A 9,512-nucleotide genomic window follows, 5' to 3' on the forward strand; every position below is an offset into this window, starting at 1 on the left:
ATGTTTTTCTCGAGTTAATTTCTCGAGTTAGTTTAAAACAAAGATTGTAAAACAAAGAATACAAATTCTAAAATGTTATCAATGCAATTGCATCTAATACGTTCTTACATAGGTACATACGAGTACATAAATGTCATAAAAATACTCGCAAGAACATCTCTTACGTCACCCAGCGGGTCATTTGCATAGAAACATCATCGGACTGACTCTACAAGGATATTACATTAGCCATTTTGACCACGCTGTACTATGCTTGTTACTTTTATTAATAATATTTTCTTTATTTATATTTTTTGGCTTCACTTTATATCTTGCATATGTTATATGGGTGGTCAGAGGGAACCTAGTTAAGTCACTCGATCAGCAGTTTTCACCTTATTTCCCGAGACATTGTAAATAGCGGTATTTAACATTACACTTTGTATTATTACCAAACCGGAAAATTATAATAGTTAGTTTTTCCTAGTTGAGAATCGAATTCACAACTGTAACGCTTACTTACAGTTATTTATAAAAAAGTCAAAATTTGATCGATCGATGAAGATGTTTGAGCGATGGTCGTGAATTTAATTCCCAATCAAATGAATGTCTATGTTCAGAGCAATATCTCACAATTATCTTATAAGAAACTGAACTAGCAAAAACATTATACATTGAACATTAGATTATAAATGAATTCCGCCACTCAACACGCAATACCTCCAGACTTCGGCGGAAAGTGGGAAAGGTAAGTCTCTTAATGAAAACAGAGTGCCTGAACACTAGTTTCCCAAGATCCCTCTGCCTACCTTGCTCTGCAAAAAAGTATTAAACTTGTGAAGTTAGTATCGGAAAAAAACAGAATTTTACGTTTTACAATCAAAACGAAGACTTTTACGACGTTATAATATACAACTTACCTATGTATTTCCAAGTTCTTATATAAATATTGATGAGTATTTATCACACATTAAAGCAAACAACCTGTCCCGCGACCTTCGCTAAAGAATACATGATTAAAGGTTAAGCAAAAAGTAGTTTCATATACTGTTTATACTAAAAAATAACAAAGAATTTTACTGGCACGTAAATACCGCCATCTTTGAGTCGCCACTTGACATAGCTAGTCGAGACTTTCAAGCAATCTCGCATCGGTGTATCCTTTATTTTCTTTTAATTGTCGTCCATTTAGTTTAATAGAAAAAACGTTTAATAGAACAAGCACAATCACAAATCACAATTTCAATTTGGCTTTGCATGTATATTGGTGTAGTGTGTAAAACGTGTTTATTTTTACGCGTGTTTCGAAATAAGCAACATACCTTTATTAAGCAATCTGAAAATTAATTCTAAACTAAGTATATTAAATTTGAAATATATTAAGCCTGTGGTATATTCAAACTATGAAATATCACAATTTTAATTAAATAACTAAAACAGCGGAAAGTGGGGAACGGAAGTGTCTTAATGGAACCCGTAGTATCTTAACACTAGGTTCCCAGGTCTCCCTCTCTCCCTATGTGTGGGATACAGCATAAAAAATACAGTGTGGAACGGTATGATCTTAACACTGGGTTTTCCTACCCAGCTCTATAGGAAAAAGTAGTAAAGTAGAGAAATTAATATCTAAACTAACATTTGTACTTAAACATACGAAAGAACATTGGGATTTATGGGACGTAGATCTATGTCAGGTCTAATGCAATCGATGATGAAAGGATCGTAGCGTGTAATCGTAGTTGAGAAACAGAGTACATACATGTAGATATCGAGAGATCGATAGGTACTTGCATATTTCTAAATATGAAGTATTTTGCAAAGTTAAATATTAAAATCAATAATAAAGGATATTGAAAATAAAGCCAGAAGACAATAATAGATATAGAATTATCTAGATTTTGCTTATATTAAAACAACGTTATACATATTTCTATACAGGGTGGAATTGCCAGCACCACTTTAAATGAAACCACAGTTTTAACTACTCTATAAAAGCCTAATATAATTCAGAAAAAAAATAATTCCCAAAAATGAAAAAGTTATTTTTTCAAACAAAATAAATAATAAAATTATTGTTTTAAAATAAAACGCCATTTGTAAAGTATAACATAGGCACGCACACACTTACCTGTCAAAGCGGCAACGTCGCACGCTTATGTGTGCGTCACACGAAATACAGGTATGGATAAAAATCGTGAAATGAAAAAAAAATCCTACGTCCAAACTGTTGAGCTACCTTAATAATTTTTTTTAATTCTGGGTTTGAAATATTTTACCCTATATGCAGTTTCAGTAAAAGAAGCGCTGCCTCTTCCACCCTGTATACCTACTTATTATATACTTTAGTTTTCATAGAAACGATCTGGTTTTCCGACATATTTAATAAATAAATATTTATTAATTTCCATATAAAAAATATAATAGTAATATACAAACTAACAGATAGATCAAATATGACACTAAATTATATACTCAAACTTAGAAAAAATGTTTATTACATCTGAAACATCGTAAATAAGTCGTATATTAAGCTTTACCAAATAAACAAGAGGTATCGCCGTATTCGGAGTACAATGGCCCGGGTCGGGGTAATTAAGCCTTTTTAAACGCCGCGTCCAAATTTCATTTGATTTTTATAAAACCTGATTATAGAAACAAGATTTTATTGGATTTACAGTCTTAAAAACGTTGGTATAAAAGTATTACTTTTTATTTTTTCTTTAGCTTCATGTTGTATTCCGTACCTAGCAAGGTAGGCAGAGGGAATCTGGGAAGCTAGTGTTAAAATACTCCGTCTCCTATTAAGGTATTTTCCCCATATTACAATCAATGGCTGCTAGTTTTTAATAGACTTTGACAGATTTAAATATAACTAAGCACTTTTTCCTCCATTTCATTTAACTTTAAGGTATTCGATGCTTTCATTCTTGATTGCTCAGAAGGTTATGTGAATATTTTTAATATAATTAATTCACAAATATACCTTACGTCGGATTTCATAACCGGATTTTTAGTAATTTAAAATTGTAATAAACATAATTTTATATTTTTTTATATTATTAATTAACATATTTTATATAAATTCATTCATTTAAATAATTCAAGGTTTGAAAGTACTTTTCATTCCTAATAGATTGTGACTATGTAAATTAATTTATAAAACGTCTAAAAGATTCAAAATGTACACGATGAATTCATTCTCTCGATTCCCATGACTTATTTTCATTTTCTCGCAAAGAAAACAAATTACAGAGTTGTATTCCGCCAGTCAACTCTTATCACAAAATTCCCCTTAATGTAAAAAAAAATTAAAAAAGAAAAAAAATAACTATGTATTTACTTCATCGCGTAAAAGAGGATAACAATAGTCATCACAAACAATACTATTCCAAGTCTTATTTAATACATGTGTTAGATGGATTTCCATGTATTTATTTATCTGGCGACGCGGTGGCCGGTGACACATTTCTACTTCCGGCGATGAGTGTCTCGATGTTGACTAATGACTATGGTTTTGTATGGCCTTGACGTTAAATATAAAGTTATAAACGTTTATGTTGTTCCTGTATCTTCTCTATGTATAAATATATTAATGTTCTTTCAGCTTCAGGCTTTATCTCACTTAATAGAGTAAGAAGAGGAGGACCTAGGAAACTCGTGAACTCCAGTTTTAGTAAGACACTTCCATTTCCCACTTTCTGCCAAATTCTGGAGGCTTTGCTTGTTGAAGGGCGAAACTATACCAGATCGAGGAAAATATTAAATATTTCATTTCATTGACTAAGATTCGAACCCACTACCTGTAGCGTTTAGCACGCTTGACCGCGACTAGACTCAAAATTAAAGTAAATTGAAGTATATTTTATTATATTACGACTTATTATGTATAGAGAAAGGGTAGTTAGAAAATTCCGTTCCCCGAGCGCTGCCTAATTTTTAAATTTTCAAGACAATGCGTGTTGAATGGTGAAACTCTACGTTGCACTTTGTCTCGTTACTAGAAAGAAAAAATGAAACTAATTTTCAATGAGAATCGTACCCACATTCATCGCATTTAGAATCACACGACGGCTTCCATTCAAGTTTCAGTTCAAGTTTAGTAAAAAAAAAATTAAATTTTATAAAAAAAATATATTAAATGCTCATAAATACAAACGGTATATGATTTAGCTTTAAATATAACCTCGTGTGTGTTTTCGGGTCAAGTATATCTGATTTTTTTACCGGAATTCCGAATCCCTTTCGTAGATATGAAAGATAAACAAGCTTCCTCTAATTATATCTATATTTGCTTAACAAATGTTTACATTAGTGTAGTAACAATTGCGACTAAGTAGAAGTTAGAAGGATAACCTAAGATAAACCGCGGCGTTCGGTTCCGGCTCTCAACACGAATTATCTCGGATTCGAGAGTGATCTAAAGAACATAGTGTGTTGCCCAGTGTAATACAAGTTTCGTTCTACTTATTGAAATAAAGGGTGAATCTCGACTTTAAACCAAATTTGGAATTTTTTTTTAGTGAAAGGGAACCTAGGTACTGCTTTCTGCTGAATTCTCGAAGTATTCTTTGTTTAGTGGCAGAACTCGACGTCGTGCTTTTGTTTCCAGAACGGGGAAATTAAAATATTAAAATATATTTCATTCCCCCGAATGAGAATCGAACCCACAACCGTCGCGTTTACATTTTTTTTTATAAAAAAAATAGACGACATCAAAATATCTTATATCATTTCATTAACATAACACAGTGTGAATACTTTTTACAGTTTCTCAGGCATTACGTGGTGCTTGGCGGAACTGAACGCCGCGCTTTGCTAAACATGATTATGATGATATAAAATACTGAGTAAAATTATAATTTACTTTCAATAATGTTTACTACAGTATAATACGAGTATGTGGCATAGCGATTTCATTGTACAATTACCAGTACAAAAGACTTCAACGACCCAGCAAGGTACAGTACAAGCTTTCTTTGAAAAATATTAAGCAATATAATAATAACAAAATTTATAATTAACAAAAAAATTATGTACAATTCTTTATCAAAATAAAAAATCAATTTTCTTTATTAGAAGGATAAATTAACTTGATATAGTCAGTTTTTTTATTTAATTCATTAAAATTTAAAATTTACTGAAAATATTTTAGATACACATTGTTTTGAATGTAATGTATGTATTTTTTTATAAAAAAAAATATATTACATAAATTAAAAGACGCACACAAAAACTAAACAATGAAAATTACCAATAACAGCTAATTAATATCTCTCAACCACACTATTCAATCACAGCACTCACAGACGAAAATTAGTGTTTAAGTGACATTAAGATATCCATATGTACATATTTATACTAGTACCAATACTTCGAAGCTATCGTGTGAGCACAAAGAATTTTTACATATTTATCAGGAAATGCATTCCTTTTGTTAACAACTGACAAACATACGAATTATCACTAAAAAATAAATATCCTATTATATATCTTATGCCAATAAAAATAAGGATGGTAATACTATTAATGAAGCATCAACGGTAAAATAAGACTCGATTCTCGCTAGCACAGAGTCAATATTGAATACAAATATTGATACGGCGATTGAACGGGGAGGTAATCAGTGCAATAAACTTTGTTATTTGATGCCTAAAAGAAACACATTAATGTTTTCTTACCCCCATGGGCAGAGGAATAGGGGGGCCTGCCCACCCCAGAATAGTTTGATGCCAAAGGTAAAGCCCATCCCAAGAAAATGTCTCTGGATCATAATTTTATTATCACTTAGATCCAATAGCTATTAAAACTACTGCACTTGAATTTACTAATTAATGTTGTTTTTACAATTACTTAAATTGTCTAGTGGCAAACATAGAATAGATTGCGGAAACCCCAATATACGACTACGAGACTTCTATTACATAACATAAGGCGTACCTCAACGCCGCACTTTGCCTCGTTACCAGAGCGAGGAAATGGTAATATTAAATATTTAAATTCCTCAAGTTAGAATCGAACCCACTATCAACAGTACGACTGGCTTTAGTGCCAGTACTTTATAAAAATGAAGAAACATAAGTAAACAAAAATAAATAAATAAATAAATAAGTTTATAAGATGTAGGTAAATTCAAGGCAGGCTTACGCAACGTCGGCGACGCCCAATAGTGACATCATGATACATAATGACCTTTCGTGAATAATGTTGAACACGTGTTATGAAAAAGGAGAGATAAAAGTCCTAAGTGTACCATATAAGGCAATTTCTTATAACTTATTTTTTTTAATTAAAATTCTTTCTAATTATCATATTTATGACTAGGTATGTATGTACACAGAAAATATCTGTTAAATAAGTTAATTTATACCAATACTATAAAGTAGAGTGAGAGTTTGTTTGGTTGGACGCGCTAATATCAGGAAATGCTTTGAGTAAGATAGTCCATTTAGCGAAGAAGGCTATAAATAGTCTATAGTCTCTAGAAACAAAGGGGGTAAACAAAGGGAAGCTAACCTAGTATTAGGATACGCCGTTTCCATTAAGACACTACCGATGCCCCTTGTTTACTGTATTCTGGAGGCATTTACCAGAGCGAGAGAAATGTATGACATGAAATGTTTCACTTTCCCGGGTGGAAACAGAACCCCCCCCCCCCCTATACCACGACTAGCCTTAAAACAAATATAAATATATAATAAAATGTATGCATATTTTCTAACATATAAAGTTACGGAGCTTTCTCAACAAGTAACACGACACTGGCTGACGAACATATTATAACATCCGTGTCGGTGTCGGATCGATTACGTCAAATTGCACGCGCTAAATGTACCGGTGTCGAAATCATTCTAAAAACAAGCAAATCATTACTCATGTGTGAGCTTTAGTGTATGTCCATGCTGATCCCGCCCATAATCAGGATAGGCAAAGGAAACCTAGTGTTGAGACACTCTGTTCTCCATTTTCCACTGAATTCTGGAGGCATTACTAGTAGAGTTGAGCGTCCAATTATTACAAAAATAGCTTACCACTAAATCCTGCATTCAGCAGGATAGGAAGATAATAAACCTAGTGTGAAAATATCCCAATCCCTACTTTCCTATTAATTTTAGAGACATTCTATGTTGAATGTCAGACCTTGAAATGAACATGACTTAAATATAATCATTCCCCGCAGTGGGGAATGGGGATCGAAGCTATATTCCAAAACAGCAGAAAAAACACATTTATGTAGACTTATTTCTACAAAACTACATAGCAAAAGTTTATTATCAAAATCTCAACGAAATGAACATGAGAAATTTAAAAAAATATTAAGGTTGGCGTTGCTGGGCGATTGCCAACATTTCATATCCACCCACTGTCCGATTTAAGTTTTTTGGCCAAATTTGTTTCCACGCGTCATCCGTGTGCTGTAATGACTTAATTACATATTGTAAGTCGTGTAATCGAGCTGTAAGCATTTGTAAAATTTTAATGGACCTTTTCCTTGTTTATATTCCGTGATATTTATATTGTGGTAGCTAAATGAAAATGAAATGAAAATAAAAGAAATATTTTTTTCTTTATATAAAAATAAGTAATTTATACAAACGTGCGACGGTAAACGTGACAGGTTGTGGATTCCATTCCATTTTGGGGAAATAACATTTTTAATATTTTACTGACTTGTCTTAAAGAACCTACGTTTGTTTAAAAGTATTACTTAATAAATTTTTATCGACAAAAAGAGTAAATAATAGAGAAGCGACTTACTACATATTAGAAAACTAAATTTTAAAAATATTTCGCATTTCTGTAAACTTTTAACATAAACAAAAAAACTGTTGTATAACGTTAGCACAAAATGCTAGCATGAAACAAAGTTAATCATTTTAATTAACTTCACAGTAAATCTAATAAAAAATAAAACTTAAATAGTTGGGATGTTAACATAAAATAAAGATAAACTCGATCTAAAAATAGCTAACCTGTAAGAAAAAATACTTAAAGATGGCGAAATTAAATCTTGGACTCGCGCCATAAATCGTTCGCCATAGACAAGCAACATTGCATTCTGTTCTATATTGTCTTTGGACCGTACTCTCTTTTATTTGGAAAAAGCAATTATTTCTCAAAGTAAATTAAACTTTAAGTTATTATAATAAAGTTTGATATATTATTTTTAAACTTAGGCCCTTTAAGCCATAGTGTGTGATGATAATCTCCTGTAGTTTTATTGCGTGTAGCGTTGTAAGGGTAGAGGCGTATCGTGTGAATTATTATTATTGTTTTAATTGATACAAGATGGGCGTGAAATAGTGCTGCTTTAGAGATATATAGCTTAGAGCGACAATGTTTTGCATATTTACTTTATAGATGCGATGTTAGGTGTCTATTAATATTTCACAATCACCCGATTGTAAAGTACCCATAGATTATACTCTGTGCCATATTTAGATTAAAAAATTTTTAAAAAAAGTTAATAAAAAATGTATTAATATTTGTATTAATATATATTATTTAAATACAATTTATTTATGAATTTGAATATTCGATTATTGAATAAATGAAATGTGAAATAAAATTAAATTTAAAGTTATTTTAAGGAAAATTTTCAGAAAATAACATAATATATTATTGAACATACATTTTTATACTCGTACAGCCTCAATAATATAATATAATTTTATTAGTTATTTTTATATTTAGACATTAGATAATGAAATCATGTAATCTATATATATAAAAGGACTTGCCCTCACTGACTGAGGTAAGACGCACGCAAAGCCGTAACCGCTGATGGTAGAAACGTGGAATTTGGACAGATGTTTACTTTCGTAATCTGGACATCCACTAAGAAGGGATTTTGAAAAATTTTAACCCTAAAGGGGTGAAATAGGGGTTGAAAGTTTGTATGGAAAAAAAATTAAAAAGGCATCGATTTTCATAAAATTTTAAATTTATATTTTTAAAAGTATTTAATTGAACACGTGTTTCATCTCTCTCCCCCTAAGGGTGCATATAAGGGGTTGAAAGTTTGTATGGCAAAATCTTTTCTCTATACAAACTGAATCTAATCTGGATTATTATATTAGAAATTTAGACTCTTAAAAACATTTCATTGAACACATGTTTTATGGTTTATTAGAATTCACCCCCAAAATACGCAAGCCAAGCTGCGCGCGTCCGCTAGTGTGTATATATTATTAAATATTAACTAATTTGGAAGGCAGAAGGACCCTAGTATACGTTCCACCCATGCACCGCCCACTCCTTGAGACTGCATGTTGATTGACAGAACTCAACCCCGCGCTTTTGTCTCACTACCAGAGTAAATCAACATTTAATTCTCCTATTTAATACTCAACGATTTAAAAAGGATTAATGAAAATAATAATAAAAGTAATTACTATAAAATACCTCGCTTATTGACGTCTCCTATCCTCGAGGCGGCATCGAAAACGGTCGTATCTGCAAAGAAACAACAAGTCAATCGGGCGCAATTAAAACTAAAAAACCTAAACAAGTAATTTTATTTAAAGAAACAAAAT

General features: G+C 31.6%; 1 protein-coding gene across 2 annotated transcripts in view; it reads right to left on the bottom strand.

Annotated features, from left to right (window-relative positions):
* The window catches only part of pot (zona pellucida domain protein papillote), a 52,077-nt gene extending 42,627 nt beyond the window's left edge, over positions 1 to 9,450 (bottom strand). For both annotated transcript variants that reach the window (XM_085192799.1, XM_085192798.1), the window contains exon 1: positions 9,382 to 9,450. The gene's annotated coding sequence lies outside the window, so the exon portion shown is untranslated. The remainder of the gene's footprint in view (positions 1 to 9,381) is intronic.
* Positions 9,451 to 9,512: the final 62 nt, after the last annotated feature.

The sequence above is a fragment of the Heliconius melpomene genome, chromosome 11, assembly GCF_056956725.1.
Source record: "Heliconius melpomene rosina isolate 202511_hmr_F chromosome 11, ASM5695672v1, whole genome shotgun sequence".
NCBI classification, from domain to species: Eukaryota; Metazoa; Arthropoda; class Insecta; order Lepidoptera; family Nymphalidae; genus Heliconius; species Heliconius melpomene.